We start from the raw sequence: 20,267 nt of genomic DNA, 5'->3' as shown, positions 1-20,267 counted from the left end.
AAATAGTTGAAAATGAGAACTATCATGGTTATGATTCATCTTAGGTTGGAATGTGCACCCAGCCCCAGTATTTGAATTGGCAATAACATGAAGTTCACAGAAATGAATTAAAAATTTCTTGGTGGCTCATAAAGACTGAAGCTTGATTGTTATATTTTTGTCTATAGTTTTGTTGTTTGTCAACATGTATTTGTTGCAGGGTTAATACTCAAGGTCATGAAGATATTTGCATAGAGGTATCAAATCTAGCGCTATGAAATAAACTATCTAACTAGACTATCGGACAGACAGGTGCAGTGGAACATCTTTATCCAGAGAGAGTGATTATAAAAGAAGAATTTATCCCTTCAAGTAGGAAACTAACCCAAATATGTTTACAGGGAAGGTAAAAATGTGAGATCAAAAGAAACTTGTCTTTGTTAATGGGATTAGCCCACTGCTCTACTCTCTCTATACCCATGACAGTGTGTCTGCATAGCTCAAATACTATCTAGAAACTTGCTGATGATACAACCATTATTGGTAGAATCTCAGATGGAGACGGGAGGGCACTCAATGTCAGTAAGACAAAAGAGCTGATTGTGGACTTCAGGAAGGGTAAGACGAAGGAATACATACCAATCATAGAGAGATCAGAAGTGGAGAGAGTGAGCAGTTTCAAGTTCTTGGGTGTCAAGATCTCTGAGGGTCTAACCTGGTCCCAACATATCGATGCAGCTATAAAGAAGACAAGACAGTGAATATACTTCATTAGGAGTTTGAAGAGATTTGGTATGTCAAAAAAAACACTCAAAAACTTCTATAGATGTCCCATAGGGAGCATTCTGACAGGCTGCATCACTGTCTGGTATGGTGGGGGGGAGTGCGGTAACTACTGCACAGGACTGAAAGAAGCTGCAGAGGGTCGTAAATTTAGTCAGCTCCATGTTGGGTACTAGCCTGCAAAGTATTCAGAACATCTTAAAGGAGCGGTGTCTCAGAAAGGCAGCGTCCATTATTAAGGACCTCCGAACCGCCAGGACATGCCCCTTTTCTCACTGTTTCCATCAGGGAGGAGGTACAAGAAGCCTGAAGGCACACACTCAGCGATTCCGGAACAGCTTCTTCCCCTCTGCCAGCCAGTTCCTAAATGGACATCGAACCCAGGAACACGACATTACTTTTTAAAATATATACTATTTCTGCTTTTGCATGATTTTGAATTTGTTCAATATACATATACTGTCATTGATTGATTGATTGATTTTCCTTCTATATTATGTATTGCTGCTGCTGCTAGATTACCAAATTTCACGACACATGCTGGTGATAATAAACCTGATTTTGAAGCAGGATTCAAAGAGATTTGTATGTAGTATAAAGCCAGTGTGGAAAAGTGTGTGCTGTAATCAGTATGAAATACCATGTAATACCACATAAAAATGTAGACATAAACCATCGATTCAGTGAAATTTGATTTGTTCAAAATATAATGAAACTCAGAAAGCAGTTGAAGGGTAATGATCCACTCTGTTTAAACAAAACACGAGAATATTTATTCATATCGTTGTGATATTTTCAAATTAAGTAGGGTGAATTGGGAGCACCAACATTTTTTATAGATACTTAGGAAGGATTTTCACAATGGTAATGCATTGATAAAGATAAACTTCATCATAACTAACTGAGCCTTATCGGTTAATCTCTTGAAGATTTGATTGTTTCCATTGATTATAATGGCTCATCCATCAGGAACAGAATGAATGGTAATTTAAGTGCAGTATTTGTAACAACAATTTGTAATATGATCCTGCTTCATTACGATCCACAAGTAGACCATGGCATCTTCATTCAATCTTGGCAAAGCCCTAGGTGCCTTTCAAGTTAATTTGCATAATTTGTAATTCATGGAAGAAGACAATTTGCAATGTTGTGCAATAAGCAGTCCTCTACTATGTTCTACTTAATGCCAAGTTAACGAAGAGTCTCTCAGAGGAATACTTGACAATAAGAGACATAAATGTTTGAATCAAAGGAAGCAATCGGTATCTACTTATGAACACTTATATATGGGACTCCTCATTATTTTATTGGGCTAGATTACACAATAGATGAATAAATTAGATTTTAATGGAATCAAATGATCTTAAATTACATTAGTATTTTAATTGCTGTGCATATTACTCTGCCTTACAAAGGACTGCAAGCTTTTAAATTCTCTCCTTAAGCTTTTATCTGCTGCCTTATGATGTCATGGCCCTTTGCTTCATTAGCATACGTATATAATATAATCTGATTTACGCAGATGAAATCAACATTTCATTCAAATTCTGTGAATGTATCAGAAAGTTTAGAGCTTTGGAAAGAAACCAATCCTCTTTTTGAAGATATGATTCACTGACATGATATTATATATTATATCCTGTATTTAGACTCTAAACATTCACATTCTTAGCAGGGCAGTATATTTGAATTAAATTATAGTCAGACTTTGGCACTTACGTTTTCACTCTTGCCCATAGCTAGGCTTTTTTTTTATAAATAAACATTAGGAATAAAAATTTGAGTTACCTTTCTAAAGCTCTCCATTTTGGAGATATTGCCTCCCATCTTCAAAACTTTCCTTATGATTATTTCTGTTAGATTTTCTACTTTCCAGATAATTTCCTTGATACTCATACCTAATTCATGTTGGCTCATTCTTTCCAAATGTTGAAACCTGTTGAAACAGATAGAAATACATTACACTTTTTCTTTCATTGTTCAGAGTAACATAAACAAAATGCCCGAGGAGCGCTGCAGGTCAGGTAGCATCTATGGAAAGAAAGAGTTGATATTTTGGGCTAAATAGTTGTTTAATAGTTCACTATGTTTGGTTCTTTCCTTTTGGACTTGCGTCATTTAATCAGTTGCAATATTCACCACACATTTGTGAATTGGTCAGGTTCTCAAGAGAGTTTTTCCTTTTCCCAGATACAGCTGTTCCAAATTCTTCTGCAATGTTTGATCTCTGATGTTGTCACTGAATTTTGTATTTTTCAGTCTTTATCACATTTCTTGCTTCCAACATGTTTCTGTATGTCTACATTGGATTCAAGCCATGTGTACACTTGGGGTCCCCTTGACATGAACCATCACATGAAAGTATTGTGACTTCCATCTGCCAACTCTCATCCTGTCACTTACAGGCCTCATCTGAGCATGTTACACTACATACCCAGATGTTCTGCCAGCCCGGACTTCTTCACCTGAGCAAAGTATTCCAATAAAATCCTCGCTAGTCCATATTCAAAACATGAAAGGATACTTAGTCCTCATCGAGGAGTCAACAGTGGAAAAGATGAGTAGTTCAAGTTCCTGGGTGTCAACATCCCTGAAGATTTATCCTGGGCTCAACATATTGATGCGATTATGAAGAGGGCATGCCAGTGGCTATGTTTCATTAGGAGTTTGAGGTGAACTAGTATGTCAACAAAGAGTTTTAGGAATTTCTACAAGTGTGCCTTACAGATCATTCTGACTGTTTGAATCACTGACTGGTGGGGGGGACGCCAATGCAAAGGATTGGAAAAAGCTGCATAGCGTTGTAAATTCAGCCAGCTCCATCATGGGTATGACCCTTCCCACCACTGAGGAAATCTTCAAAAGGTGGCATCTGTCATTAAAGTCTCTCACCATCCAGGACATGCTCATTTCTCATTACTATAATCAGGAGGATATACAGGACCTTGAAGACACACTTTCAACATTTTAGGACCAGCTTGTTACCTTCCACCATCAGATTTCTGAATGGCCCATGAACCCATGAACACTACCTCACCAGTTTGCACTCTCTTTGCACTACTTTATTTTAATATTCCTTGTTGTAACTTCGAGAATGACATCTCACTCCGCACTCCACCACATCTTGTCAGGCGCTAAGTGGGAATTAATTTGTACAACAATGTACTGTACCAATAACGTGCTATTCACAACCCTGTGTGAGGGTGTAGGATGCTACTGACCAGCAAGGTTATTTCTGAGAAAGACAGAACAAGGACACAGAAGTGCCTATCTCAACTTTTGGCATATAGGAATATGTCAACAATGGGATTCACTTACAGCTTTGTCACTGAGCCACCAAATCGGCTTAGCACTAACCTCCATCTGTAAGGTAGATGCCTGAAATTCCAACTGGAGGAAGAGGAGCAACAGCAAGCCTTATGCTTTTGTAGGAGATACCTGAAAAGGGTAGTCAATATACAGCTATCCCAAGCCAGAGTCTGTGAAATAAGAACAAAGGAAGGTGGAAAATTGGTTGATCACTGAACTTGGTAAAACGCTTGCAGACGTTTCAGTACCAGTCGAGAAACCATCATCAGTGCACAGTTGAGAGTGTTGTCTCCTCAGAATGCTGGATTACATATTCCTCCAGGGGCCGAGTGGATATTGATTAGACGTTGCGTTATGGCTGGCTGGCTCAAAAAACTGTATTTCAAATTAGCAGAATAAGGGCCATCTGAGGAAAAGCTTTAGGGGATTGGACACAATAATGAGGATGCACTGCGACATCTGGTGCAGAAGTACACCGAAGCTCAAGCCTCGCGAAGACCAATCCTGCTCATCATCCAAAACGTCTTTTGAACTTTACACCGGTGAAGTTATTTTTGGATTGGTAACATGTTGAAATGTTATGCTAAAATCACAAAAGATTATATTCAATTACAAGTATATGTAACTTTATTTGTGTTTATGGAACATTTGGAATATGCATTCTTTTATAATGCATATTAAAATCTTGGATTTCTAAATAATGAAAGGAGTAATGTACTCCAGACCAACTCATAACAGATAAAGGCCAAATATCCAGGTTTACTGGAACTCTAGGAGTATAAACTTTAAAATAATGAAAGATAAAAACAGTGAATTCTTGAATATAACAGGAAAATGTCAATGATAATGGAATTTTAGGGAAAAACAACATCTGCAGCATCAAATATTGCCAGGCCAGAGGATATTGTCAAAATGGAGATTCACCAGGTTTGTGAATAGTTCAGAAATAATGTTACCACATGACACACATTACAATATAACTCCAAAAAAAAGCCAGATAATGTGACCAAGTGCATTTTATGTAAAGAAAGCGCAAATATTGGAGACTGCATTATGTATATTTGTCCCTTCTGTTGTTTTCCTCTGTACAGCTGCTAATTTAGGTGCAATTATTGACATGCAACCGGCATAAGCACCATGCTAAAAACAAGAAGCTGGAGAAAATCAGCTGGCTAGGCAGCAGCTGTGGAAAGAAATAGACAGTAGACGTTCTTGGGGCAAGACCCTTCTCTATTCTTGTGTCCATTTCGCTTCAGAGAAATTGCCTGACCTTCCAGCATCTGCAGTCTCCATTGAGCATCATGCATACTGATGTAGACCAAGCCACTGAAGTTGAGAAGGGAACCAAGTTGATGAAAGTAACCCTGATTTCGCAGCCAAGTTCGAGGCGGCCCTTTGGCCTGAACCTTCAAGTGACAACAGTGTGTCAAGTTGATCTCAACAAGAGATTAACATACGACAAACCACCATGCCCAATGAAAACTGGGTGAGGAACATGCACACGCTGTTTTCCGTACTGTAGGTAACAGAAGTACAGCTGGAAGTTCTTTCCTAACAATTCACTTAACTCACTGCTACCCCAAACACATGACACATCTCCATGTTAAGCTCAGCCCAGTCTATTGGAGAATGATCATAATGACTGATTAACTTCATTCCATTATATTTTGAGAGCAAATATTTGCTCATTAAACAACTTTAATTTTATTCCTAGAAATATCACAAATGGCTGGGAGTCCTATCATGCAGAATAACGTCCATGTTTCTCATTAGGAACATCTGTAAAATGGCAAGGCTGGATGGCTTTTAAATGTAATGTTTTGGAATTCTTGTATCCATGCTGTCAGAATTGAGAAACAATGTCTAAATGAATCCAACTGCTGAGTTGAATGGTGAGATTTGATGTTTTCACTTGTGAAATGAATAGATAAAACAAATGCTGGGAATATTGATCTAAGTCCTTGACACAGATTATAATTAGGTGATGCCAAAGTGGTGCTACCTTAATTACAGACTGCCAATCTGGAAATGTATTTATTCGCATTCTGTTTCCTCTTCGATTGCCATTTTATTATCTCCCCTTATAGAGATGTGTAAAGTGATGAGGGGTGTGGATAGGGGGAATGCACATTGTGCTTTCCCCAGGAAAAGAGAATCAAAAACTAGAGGGCATACAGTGCCTATAAAAAGTATTCAACCCCCTCGAAAGTTTTCATGTTTTATTGGATTTAATATGGCTTTTTTTGACACTGATCAAAAGAAAAAGACTCTTTCGTGTCAAAGTGGAAACAGATCTCTACAAAGTGATCTAAATTAATTACAAATACAAAACACAAAAATAATTGATTGCATAAGTCAGTATTTTGTAGATGCACATTTGACAGCAATTACAGCCATGAGTCTGCGTGGATAGGTCTCTATTAGCTTTGCACATCTGGATGTTGCAATTTTTCCCCATCCTTCTTTACAAAACTGCACAAGCTCCATCAGATTGCATGGGGATCGAGAGTGAATAGCCCCTTTACAAGTCCAGCCACAAATTCTCAATTGGATTGAGGTCTGGACTCTGACTTGGCCACTCCAGGACATTAACTTTTTTGTTTTTAAGCCATTCCTCTGTAGCTTTGGCTTTATGCCTGGGGTCATTGTCTTGCTGGAAAACAAATCTTCTCCCAAGTTGCAGTTCTCTTGCAGACCGTATCTGGTTTTCCTCCAGGATTTCCCTGTATTTTGCTGCATTCATTTTACCCTCTACCTTCACAAGCTTTCCAGGGCCTGCTGCAGTGAAGCATCCCCACAGCATGATGCAGCTACCACCATGCTTCATGGTAGGGATGGTGTGTTTTTGATTATGTGTGGTGTTCGGCTTACGCCAAACATAGCGTTTCATCTGACGGGCCAAAATGCTCAATTTTGCTTTCATCAGACCATAGAGCCTCTTCCAGCTGACTTCAGAGTCTCCCATATGCCTTCTGGCAAACTCTAGCTGAGATATCATGTGAGTTTTTCTCAACAGTGGCTTTCTCTTTGCAAATCTCCCATAAAGCTGCGACTGGTGAAGCATCCGGGCAACAGTCGTATGCTTCACTGTTGTATGAGACTGTTGTATGTGCAGTCTTTCCCATCTCAGCCACTGAAGCTTGTAACTCCTCCTGAGCTGTCATAGGTCTCTTGGTGGCCTCCGTCACTCGTCCCTTTCTTGCACAGTCACTCAGATTTTGAGGAGGCCTGCTCCAGGCAGATTTACAGCTGTACCATATTCCTTCCATTTCTTGATGATTGACTTAATTGTACTCCAAAGGATATGCAGTGACTTGGAAATTTTCTTGTATCCATCTCCTGACTTGTGCTTTTCAATCACCTTTTCAGAAAATTGCTCAGAGTGTTCTTTTGTCTTCATGGTGTAGTTGTTGCCAGGATACTGACTCACCAGCAGTTGGACCTTCCAGGTACAGGTGTGTTTTTACTACAATTGGTTGACATACCTTGACTGCACGGTGACCTAGTGATATATTGTAGATGCAGCTGAGTGGTGTGGTGGGGTTGGTGGGATAAGGCCAGTCATCTGCATCCACAATATATCCTTTTTTTGAATAGTTGTTGTAGTGGGGAGCTGTTGCAAACAGTCTCAACCTTTAGTGGAGCATAAAGGCCAAGTAAACTCACAGTAATTGCAGGAAATTTATATGACCCCCTTCACTAGGTCACACTAACAAGAGAGACCAAATAAAAAGAATCACCTGACTAATTTCAAACATCAACACTTACTGCCAACTGTGAATTAGGTTACAGAGTCCCCTTTGAAAGATAGAAAAACTCTGTAACCAGTGGTTTAAAAAATTACAAACACATCGTGGAACTGTGAAATTCAGCCAAAGCAAGGCACATGCATAATGAATGTTTGCTGGCTCAAATAGGTGCAGGTTTTTTTTTTCATTCTGTAGAGCTGTATGGATTATATTTCTGAAAAAAGTACAGTGTCAGGGTTTGCCAGCAATTATTTCATCAAAAGGTAAGCAACTGTCACCAGTTCATGCAGTACATTGAGTCTTAGACTTGAATGTCATAACTTCTGACCTCCCTTATTCGTGCATGTTCCAGCTACTGGCCAGAGAAGTTGCTTTGTACACTATCACCAGGGTGTATTTCTTCATATGCATTAGAATTCCATTCATAAATGATGGCATTGTTTTGTTTGGCAACAAGCTGCTGTCTTCATCCAAATAGCAAGGCTGGAATAGTGTCCTGCTCCGGATAGTGAAGTCTTACACCTTTGCTGTAGATGTTACAGTGCAGAGCTTGTAACTACACCATCGCATAAGGTACTGCGTTGAGCTACAATGTCTTTTTGATGAGGCTCTTTTTTGCAAAACATCATCTGGCATTTTTGTGAGTTTTCTTGACTGTGTCATTTTACTGTGGTCTCAATCCCTATTTCTTGTCAAACATGGCAAATTCTTTAATGCTTACAAATGCTAGACTATTATCCTTCACAAGGTATCACACATCTTGGAAACACCTCTTAGAAATCATACATAACTCTGTGCATTTAAACAGAAGTGAAGCTGGTTACTTCAATAAATTTATGCTAACACGCCACACTAAAGAAGAATACGTACACGTAATTCACAGTCCCAATCTGTAAAAAGGCCTAACTGCAGTCTTACAGGGGGTACTGCAATAAACCATATGGACATCATACCTTGTAAAGAATTGTTTAAGCTCTGTTGGAATTGTCAACCAAAGAAACAGTTGTAGGCTCTCTAGATATAAGCTGAATGAGCTACTGACATTAATTCCTAATGCAAGGCGCTATTTCCACATTGCTGCCTTTTGAACACGAACTCCCCTTGTTCTGTTAGTTCATCTCAAAATTCAAAGTAGAGATGGAGGCATCCAGGCATCTCTGAGTTGAAGCGAGCCAGGCTTACCCAGATAATTCAATTGCTTCTGAACGGGATCATCTCCTGCAGTGTGATTAAAGTATTGCCAACGCAAGACTTTCAAATGGAATTGGATTTCGGTGTTCTGTTTCTTCGAGCCCATTTGTAAGTTCAAAGGAATTAACTTAATGAGTCTATGCTTTTTGAATGCTGGAAGAAGCAACCTCCTTACAAGATACCTACAGATATTTTTTGGTGTTTTATCAGCATTTTTGAAGGATGTTTAGAGACTTGAGATCTATAGGTCGTTCCTACTTGTTTCTGTGGTCTGCTGTGGAGTCCTTCCTAACCAATTAGGAATAAAACTGGACATGGGGGTACCCAAAGTGAGTCTCCTCCTTTACTCAGGCACATCCTCCATCCCTCTCCATCCAACAATATCAGGTTTATTATTTCCCAAGTGTCTCATATACCTCACTCACAATGAAGTGTCAAGCAGATTCCCAGCATCCAGGATATCACCAAGGAGTGCTGCCTCAAAAAGGCGGCATCCATCATTAAGGACTCCCATCACCCAGGACATAAGACCATAAGATATAGGAGCAGATGTAGGCCATTTGGCCCATCGAGTCCATTCCACCATTCAATCATGGGCTGATTCAATTCTTCCAGTCCTCCCCACTCGCCTGCTTTCACAACATACCCTTTGAAGCCCTGGCTAATCAAGAACCTTAAATACACCCAATGACTTGGCCTCCACAGCCGCCCATGCAACAAATTCCACAGATTTATCACCCTCTGACTAAAGTAATTTCTCTGCATCTCACTTCTAAAAGGACGTCCTTCAATCCTGAAGTCACGCCCTCTTGTCCTAGAATCCCCTACCCTGAAAAATAACTTTGCGGTATCTAATCTGACATGTCCTCTTTTTATTACTACTATCAGGGAAGGGGTACAGGAGCCTGAAGGCACACACTCAGTGATTCAGGAACAGCTTCTTCCCCTTCTCTAGCATCAGGTTTCTGAACATTGAACCCATAAGCACTACATCACTACTTTATATATTTATAAATATATATATATATATATTTTCTTACACTAATTCACAGTTTTTAATATCATGTATTGCTGCCACGTAACAACAAATTTCATGGTGTATGCTGGTGATATTAAACCTGATTATGATTCTGAGATTAGTTGTGTCCTCAGTTCTGCTTTGGTTTTTGGGAACAGTTGGACCCAAAGAACCAAATTTCCTTTTTTCAACAAGTTTTAGGAAATCCAAACAAAGTTGGATTGTGGGCAGGGACTAGACCAGATTTAGCTCCAGTGCCTAGACTGAAAGCTGATACAATCTAGATACATACATGATCAATGGTCATTTGAAATTTACTCTAGGGCTTGCTACTAGTCATGAAACATTACATTAGCATGAACTGACATGTTCAAGAAGCAGAGAGGGCAAGAGAAAAAAAATCAGATTGGATGAAAGTAGTCAGGAATAATGAGAAACATATTTTTCATTCATTGATCATTCAAAAAAAATCCATGAAGTTACATAGCAATTGAGATTAAATCAACAAAATGTTGATTACTCTTTGCTTCATGTCTTGGTTTTATATATTTACGTAGTATTTCTGTCCCTTGATCAATGATCAACTCTCAAATTCTCACTTATAATGATTCTGTCTTTCAAATAACATACAACTTGTGTGGCAAATGTCAGAATAGTTCAACAATGAAAATTATGGAGGAACTCTGAGAGACACTATTCTTCAAGACTGTAGATTCAGTGACTTCTTTGTCAATGAATAAGATCTTGAAGGAAATATTCTGACACCAGAGGATTCTAACCAGAAATGACCTCACTCTATACAAATAACTTTGAAATGCTAAAGACTTAATAGCAATAATTAAAGTTTGAAATTTACTCCCTGTACAGACACTGGGGTTAAGTAACCTAACACAAGAAACTGCATTATTGAGGTTCTTTGAAAATCGTCACAGAATTTATTTAACTGTACAAAAGTCTAGCAGTGGGTAATAAAAAGGCATGAAGTGCAAGAAAGGTATAATTTATTTTGAAGAAAGAAAAATATTTTTACAAAAAAAAAGTGAAGCAAGGGTTTTAAAACATGAACAATCTGACAAAAAAATACATTTTTCCATGTGGTTAACACCTAACCTTGCCTTTTAGCTGCAGTTGCAACTAATGAATGGAGCATCTCGGAAGACAAAGATGCATTAAGTTCCAAATCTTGAACTTTGGCATTATTTAAGGCACCGATGCTAAGAGAAGACACTGTTGTTCTTTCTCATTATTGTTTTTTTTAAATTTACGTAGAGTATATAGTATTGAAGAGGTTAATACTCTTGAAGCAACATAACTGGAGTCTGGTGTGTTTCTATTAGCGAGTGGTCGGACAATGCCACCCTTGTAGTGGAAAGATGATCAAATGCCAATGATGCTAAACGGCTGGCATGCCTGCTAAAATACATTATACTGTATCACAGAATGGATCTTTCCTTGTTGCTAAATCAATGATGTCATAATGGTTTCCTCCTTGTCTGTGATGATGTCATCATTAACCCAAAGTCCATAAATATTTTTGTTAAAGGCATTTACAAGACTTTTTTTCTTTGAAACCTATACTAGATTTTTTCCTGTCAGCATTGCACCAGCAAGGCACCATATGCATATCGATGAGATATTACAGCTGTTACCCATTTCAATTACAAATACACAGATGGAAAGAGTCAGTGTATGCTGAAATCCAGGCAGGTCTTCTCAACAGTGGCATTATTATATTAAATACAATTTATTTGTATAGGACACAAACCACTTTATACAAAGTGTTTTAGGCTCCACTGTACTCCAGAAATGTTTTTAAAAGCTTGACTTCATCTACATTCTATAGAAGTGTCTCTATTAATGCACACAGCATATTAGAATATTGAAACTCTCCAACAACTGAAGTTTCAATATTGGCTTTTAAAATTGTTTCTATTTTATTAGGCTATTCTTAAATGTAGCAACTGGGGTGTGACTAAGGTATGTGAATCACAGGAAGATGTTGCAATTAATCTTCAGTTTGATGCCAGATCTAGAATGACTGTACTGCACTTTGGTTGGGAGCAAATGGTCATTTTCCCAACTACATCATTATCTGTTGACTTTCAGAAAATGAAGCTATGAAGGTCTGATCGGATACAGTTTTAAAGTTAGCCTCAAAGCAAAGGCTGGCGATACTCATTAAATTGGCATATGTAAAAGTCACTTAGTGAAATAGAAAAAGGCAAGCAATTGCCTGGAAAGTCATGCGCAGACCTGAGTTAGTTCATCTGCTTTCTAAAGCTATACTTTCACTGAAGTTAGAGTTAAACTCAACTGTGCTTTCAACTAGTATTGGTTCTATTCCTGATGCACTCTAATACATGACACACATCAACTTAAAGACTATCATATAAATATTATTATTAGTATGGCCATCATATGGTACCAGAAAGAAAGAATTATAAACTTGAGTCTTCCCAATGAATTTCTGACAGAACAATCATGTATCTGTACTCGGCACAATGACAATAAAGTTGAATCTAATCTAATCTAATCCAATCTAATCTAACATATTAGCAGGTATTTTCTGTTTGCAATGCTCCAAAGACAATACAAGATAAGATAAAACTTTATTTATCCTGAAGGAAATTATTGTTGAAAGGTTGTTCAGTCAGAAATATATATTTAAAGTACAAAATATAAGCATTGGTGTATGAAAAAATACAAAATGTGCATGTGCAAAAGTAATAATATGCAAAATACAGATGTGGAATGAAATCAAATACTTGTATAGTTAAGGAGGAGGAGTCGTAGAGTCTTATAGCGGCAGGGAGAAAGGATCTCTTGTGATGTTCAGTGGTGCACCTTTGTGAAATTAGTCTCTTACTGAAAGTTCAGAGAGGGGTGAGTGGGATTGTCCGTAATGCTCCGTAGCTTCCGCAGCATCCTCCTCTCAGACGCAGCCTCCAGGGAATCCAACACCACCCCCAGAACAGAACCAGCCGTCCTGATGAGCTTATTGATCTTCTTGGGGTCAGCTGCTCTCACCCTGATGCCCCAGCAGACTACAGTGAGTCGTAGAACTGTGTAATACAGTATATATATACAGTACTATATACAACTGCAGACGTTGAGTGACTGGAGCCTCCTCAGGAAGTACAGTCGGCTCTGTCCCTTCTTGCACAGAGCCTCTGTATTTTTAGTCCAGTCCAGTTCATTGTCCAGATGAGTTCCCAGGTATTTGTAGTCCCGGATGACTTTGAAATCCATTTCCTTGATGGAAATGGGAATGCAAGGTGTTTTCACCTTCCTGAAGCCCACCACCAGATCTTTCGTCTTAGTGATGTTGAGCTGCAGGTGACTCAGCCCACACCACTCTTCTGTACTCAGCCTCCTGACCCTGGTTGATACAGACCACAACTGCCGAATCATCCGAAAACTTCTGCAGGTGGCAGGAATCTGTGTTATATCTGAAGTCCGAGGTGTAGACAGTGAACAGGAAGGGGGACAGGACAATCCCCTGGTGTCCCTGTGCTGCTGATCACAGTATCTGATACACAGCTCTGCAATCTCACATACTGTGGACATCTGGACATCAGTAGATCAAATTCCATTTTAGAAATAACCCCTACAGTTAATGTTTAAAGTCATGACCAGTTGAGACTGTCTATTTCCCTCTACAGATGCTGCCAGATCTATTGAATTCCTCCAGTAGTTTGTTTTTGCACCATTCTTAGGTTCTTCTAAGTTAATCATCCAGAAAAAATATAGACCTGAAATCTTGCTCAATACGAAGTGCGTTGTGTTAACCATATTTTGCAAAATATGCACTTGAAGTTCTTTAGTCTTGTTAAATGGTTTGGCTAATTTGAGGTGAGTTACATTTAAAAAAAGCCATGCCACTATGTGAAATATCTTTTTCCAACAACTTTAATAAAGGATCTCATTCTTGGTCACATCTCCATGATTCCAAAATTAGCTTCTACTCCAGTGACTCTGACGCCTACTTAATAAGCCAACAATCTTGATAAGATCTATTGAGGACAGTCATTCAAGTGACATTGATTTGTTTTCAGATTAATTGAACATCATTGAGAATGTTAATGAGGCTTCAGAACTGCGCTATGTATTTGTAAAAACAGTCCCACTTTCTACTTTAGTAGGCAAGTGTGAGACTTTTGCAATCAGTCAAAAGGATTCTGCATATGTTCCCATCTAGCTTACGGTGACTGGGTCCAGCAACCTATTTTTTTATTCATGTCTAATTGAATGAGTTAAGCTTTTTAACAGAGTTTGGTTGGCTGGTGTTAGTATTTGTGAAACAACTGGCTTTATTACTACAGGGACCAGACTTTATCTAAAACAAAACAAAGTTAGCCCTTATTTGAATCCCATAAGTGTGCCAGTGGTAGGGCAGATAATGATTGATGATTAGAATCCTTCTGAGTTAAATATGGACAATGATCTTGTACTGTTTATTCTGTAAGGAATCGTAGAATATTTCTAACAAATCCATGATAGCCGGCAGCTCTATACATGAAATGCATCTGCTTCCTGTCTAGAAAAGTAATAAAGACTGAAACTTTGCAAATTAGATTTAAATGTTTAGTTTTCCTACTATACAAATGTAAAACAGAACTTTCTGCCAATATCCTCTGAAGCAGCTAACAGTCCCACTGAAAACTATTTCAGTTATTTCAACTGAAACAGTAAAACCTAGAAATTTGTTGTTGCCACAAGCACTTTCACAACTAATTAGTACTGTATCTTTATCTGTTGCTATAAATAAATATGCTAATTCTGAGGCCTCTGTTTGTCAGGATCAACGATGGATGTTGAGTCCTAGCTGTGTAGATAACAAAATCAGGCAGTACAATATGGAGAACAAGCTGTTGCCCATCCCCTCTCCATGCATCTGATGAAATCAAAAGAACTGAAGAGACAACACACACAAAATGCTGGTGGAACACAGCAGGCCAGGCAGCATCTATAGGGAGAAGCACTGTCGACGTTTCGGGCCGTGACCTTTCGTCAGGACAGCCCAAAACGTCAACAGTGCTTCTCCCTATAGATGCTGCCTGGCCTGCTGTATTCCGCCAGCATTTTGTGTGTGTTGTCTGAATTTCCAGCATCTGCAGATTTCCTCGTGTTTGAACTGAAGAGACAGACACAGTTTGGCACCAGCAGTGTCGCATGAGTTGCCAGTCAGCATTGAACTCAACATAGGGATGCCAGCTCTAGATGTTTCCCTCAGGGTTTACTCCTAAAGCCTTCCTCATGTGTGGGTAAAGCCACAAGGTAGCAGAAGTTTGAGATCAGCATTTTCCTTCTCCCAGCTGAGCTGCCAACTACAGCTGACAAGCCCCATCTGACAAAAGTGACTGGTTTAAAGGCATTAGTAACCAACCTGCCTTTGCCCCTTCTTCTGTCAGTAGAAATGGTTCTGCTGGCTTAGTAACTAAGCCACATGTGAAGGTTAGGAGCTGGACTTGGTTGTCAGGGCTATTTGAGGTGCACACCACTGGGAGCATTTAATAGGTAGTATGAGCTTATCCCCATTGCCACCCCCGACTATAACAACCTTAAAGGACAAAATATGCTAATACATGCAAGGAAATGATGGTTGAGCATTTGATGCAAACAGTCACTTCCAGCATCTGGTATTTTTAAAATGAGATTTGTGCTTCAATAACAGAACAAAGAGATCAGAGTTTATGTTGGGTTGAACCTTTCTTCTGCGTGATCTGATTTCTTCTCACAGCCCAAAGATGTATGGCGTCATTGGTCACTGTAAATTGTGCAGTGATTGGGCTAGTGTTAAATGGGTGGGTTGCTGGGCAGTGTGGCTTGTTGAACCAGAAGGGCCTGTTCCCCACTGTACCTCTAAAAAGTCCTCTGACAACCAAATGGCCTACAACCCCTGTAAGATTATTACTGTATTGGCATTAAAAGTAACACTATAAGATAAACATTTATTAGTGACATTAAATCAATCCAATTAGGAAGTCAAGCTTGGCTATCATTCTTGACATTATCTATAACTCTTAATAGTTGCATAGGTTTGTTGTCTTATAAGGGATTATACTGTTAAATAAAAAGACCATTCAGTGGAGAACTCGAGAGTATTCCTGTAATCCTCCCCATTGTGCTGCAGGAATTGGGAAGAGGATATTCACTAAATCGACAAACTGCTGGATTAAGTCTAGTGCTAGTCGGGAAGTGGTAAATGAAGCAGTCTCTCTTTTGGCATAAAGTGAGAACCTACAATGATGGTTGCACATGGAATGTATGGAAAATCAGTTTCTGCTGAGCTGGAGGCTGGTGGAGTGGGAAAGCATATTACAGCTAACAATCACTTCTACATTCAGACTTATTGTTTATCAGCTTTCAGCCAAGTTTAAGATTAGGTTCCATAACTAACTCCCAACATTTCCTGCCTCAGGCCCTGCGTTGCTAATGTCCACTGATATTATGATACCAGGGCAAAAAAAAATTTCAACATTTGTGGGTGCTTTCAGTGCATTGATATGAAAAAGCTCGAAGTGGGAAACCATGATATCCATCAAATGTGACAGTACGGTTTGAATATATGATCAGTAGCCACTTTATTAGGTAAACCTGTGCACCTGCCCATTAATGCAAATATCTAATCAGCCAATCATGTGGCAGCAACTCAATGTATAAAAGCATGCAGACCTGGTCAGGAGGTTTAGTTGTTGTTCAGACCAAATGTCAGAATGGGGAAGAAATGTGACCTAAGTGTCTTTGACCATGGAATGATCGTTGGTGCCAGACGGGGTGGCTTGAGTATCTCAGACGCTGCTGATCAGACACCTCTTGGGATTTTCACTTACACCACTCTTCAATTTACAGAGAAAGGTTTGAAAAACAAAACAAAAATCCAGTGGGCAGCAGTTCTGTGGGTGTTGACAGCTTGTTGATGAGAGAGGTCAGAGGAGAATGGCCAGACTGGTTCAAGCTGACAGGAAGGCAACAGCAACTCAAATAGCCATGTGTTACAACGCTGGTGTACGAGGAATATCTCCGAATGCACAGCCTTGCCAGTGAGAAAACTCATGTGAAACTGCTCCCGCTGGGATTCCACTATAAAATATTTCCCCTGTGTTTCCTGTGGTTGCCCTTTTGGTCTGTCAGTGGCCACTCATGGGCAGCTGGGGTAGAGCACAGGATCTGGAATCCTGCTGCTCACAAGGTAAGTTGCACTGAGTGTTGTAGGACATGACAGCTGCTCCCGGTGGAGGAGCTACATTCCTGATGCAGGAAATCCTGGTGATCTCTGGACACTGGTTTCTCTGCGCAAAAACAGAAATTTTCTATTTGTTTTCATCATGCTCTCAGGTGTCAACATGATATCATACGATTGCAGAAACATTACAGCAGAGAAACTTGTCTGGCCCCCTCACATCTTTGCTGACTCCTTCTAGAGAACTCTGACCATGTTTCCCTTTCTGCTTCTATTTCTATGGCTGCGGAGGTTATTTTGTTGTAAGTATTCATTCAATTTCCTGTGAGCACACTGATTGACTCTGATTCCACCACCTCTATAATCAGTGAGTTCCAAATCACAACCATTCTTTGTATCTTTGCTCAGCTTTGACAACTGTTTTACTGGCTCTTGAACAAATCCATATAGGGAAGAGGTACCCTCTATTTACCCCAGATAAAGCAGATACAATATTGTACGCCTGCAAAAATGATTTCATCTTTCTGTGTTCAAAGGAAAACACCTCAGTCTAACTTAAACTGAGCTCCCTGTTCTCAGGAATGAATCTCGAAAACCGATTCTGATCTTCTTCAGCAGCTGTGACCAGAATTGCTCACTATACTCCAGTCACCCTGCTGAAGATGGAAGAAGATGGCGCCAAAAACGATGCCCTTCAGACAGTTACGAGGCCATAGAGTCATAGAGAAGAACAGCACAGAAACTGGCCCTTTGGCCCATCTAGTTCATTGCAAAACCACTTAAGCTGACCACTCCCAATGACCTGCACCTGGACCATAGCCCTCCATACCCTTACTTATCCAAACTTCTCTTAAATGTGGAAACTGAGCTTGCATATGCCACTTGTGCCAGCAGCTCATTCCACACTCTCATGACCCTCTGAGTGAAGAAATATCCCCTCATGTTCCCATTAAACTTTTCACCTTTCACCCTAAACCATGACCTCTGGTTGTAGCCGACCCAGCCTCAATGGAAACAGCCTGATTGTATTTACCTTATCTATATCCTTCATAATTATGTATACCTCTATCAAATCTCCTCGCAATCTTCTACGTTCTAAAGAATATTGTAACTACTAAGCCAGTCTAGTCCATAAAGATAAGACAGTGTAGGTCTTTGCGTGAGTCACCGCTTTAACCTTTTATTTAATGCCTTCTGCTTAACTTGAGTTTGTGGTATTTGTATGGTTATTCTTAAAGCTCCATGTGAACCTGAGGCACTGAATTGCTTTATTATACTGGTGTAGTAACTTTACCTACGCACTTTACTGCACTTTATTTGGTCCGATGATAACTCAGGAGCTGTATTTTATCTGAAATTGGACTTGCCTCTCTATCGACTACATCATTAACAAGACCTGGTTGTTAATAAAATTTGTAATAACTTTAAGCTACCTTGTCAGACCGCCTGCCTTAAAGTGTCCCAGAAACTGCCAATACTACTGGCTGAGTAGTTACAACACAATCCTAACCTATTCAATCGTTTCTTATAACTCAGGTCTTCCAGACCCAGCAAGATCCTTGTAAATTCTCTCTGCACTATTTCAACCTTGTTTACATCTTTCCTATAGGTAGGTGAGCAAAATTGCACACAATACTTCAAATTTGGCCTCACCAATGTCTTACTCAACTTCAACATCCCATCTTCCGTGCTCAATACAATGATTTATGATGGCTAATATGCCAAAAGCTTTCTCTATGACTCTATCTACCTGCAATGCCACTTTCCATGAATTATGAACCAGTATTCCCAGATCCCTTTATTCTACCACACACCTCAATGCCTTACTGTTCGCTGAGTAAGTCTCACCCTGGTTGGTCCTACCTAAGTGCAGAACTTTGCACTTGTCTGCATTAAATTCCATCTGACATTCTTCATACCTTTTTCCAGCTGATGCAGATCCCTCTGCAAGCCATGATAGCCTTCCTCACCGTCCACTACATCCCCGGTCTTGGTGTCATCCACAAACTTGCTGATCCAATTAACCACATCATCACCCAGATCATTGTTATAGATGACAAACAACAAAAGGACCCAGCACCAGTCCCTGCGGCTCACCACTAGTCACAGGCCTCCAGTCAGAGAGGCAACCCTCTACTACCACTCTCTGGCTTCTTCCACAAAGCCAATGTCTAATTCAATTTACTACCTCATCCTGAATGCTAAGCGACTGAACCTTCTTGACCAGCCTCCCACACATGACCTTGTCAAATGCCTTACTAAAGTCCATGTAGACAACATCCACTGCCTTGCCTTCATCCATTTACCTGGTACCTTCCTTGAAAAACTCTATAATATTGGTTAGACATGATGTACCACACAAGAAGCCATGCCAACTATCCTTAATTAGTCCATACCTATCCAAATGCTTATATATCCAGTCCTTTAGAATACCTTTCAATAACTTTCCCACAACTGATGTCAGACTCACCAGCCCTATATATTCCTGGTTTCTGCTTAGAGTCTTTTTTAAACAGCGGAACAACATTGGGTTACCCTTCAATCCTCTGGTACCACTCTTGTGGCTAAGAATGTTCGAAATATCTCTACCAGGGCCACAATAATTTCTGCACTTGCCTCCCATAGGGAGGGAACACATTGTCAGACCCTGGAGATTTATCCATCCTGATTTGCCTCAGGGTAGCAAGCACCTCCTCCTCTGTAATCTGTATAAGGTGCATTAATTTGGTGCCTCTTTGCCTCACTTCTATAGACTCATTATCCATCTCCCAAGTCAATACAGATGCAAAGAGTACATTTAAGATCGCCTCCATCTGTTTGAACTCCATACATGGATTGCTCTGGTCTTCCAGAGGACCAATTTTGTCAATAGTAATCCTTTTGCTCTTAACACACCTGTAAAATCCCTTTGGATTGTCCTTCACCTTGCCGGCTGGAGTAACTTTATGCCTTCCTTTAGCTTTCCAGATTTCTTTCTTAAGTGTTTTCTTGCATTTCCTGTATTCCATAAGGACCTAATTTGTTCCTGCTTGCCCGTACCTGCTATGCACCTCCT

General features: G+C 39.7%; 1 long non-coding RNA gene across 2 annotated transcripts in view; it reads right to left on the bottom strand.

Annotated features, from left to right (window-relative positions):
• Positions 1–624: 624 nt before the first annotated feature.
• The window catches only part of LOC140714591 (uncharacterized), an 82,788-nt gene continuing 63,145 nt past the window's right edge, over positions 625–20,267 (bottom strand). For both annotated transcript variants that reach the window (XR_012095941.1, XR_012095942.1), the window contains exons 2-3: positions 2,551–2,698; positions 625–717 (exon numbers count right to left, since the gene is read on the bottom strand). This is a non-coding gene — a long non-coding RNA (uncharacterized lncRNA). The remainder of the gene's footprint in view (positions 718–2,550; positions 2,699–20,267) is intronic.

Source organism: Hemitrygon akajei, chromosome 22 (assembly GCF_048418815.1).
Source record: "Hemitrygon akajei chromosome 22, sHemAka1.3, whole genome shotgun sequence".
NCBI lineage: Eukaryota > Metazoa > Chordata > Chondrichthyes > Myliobatiformes > Dasyatidae > Hemitrygon > Hemitrygon akajei.
This window is presented reverse-complemented; position numbering and strand designations above follow the sequence as displayed.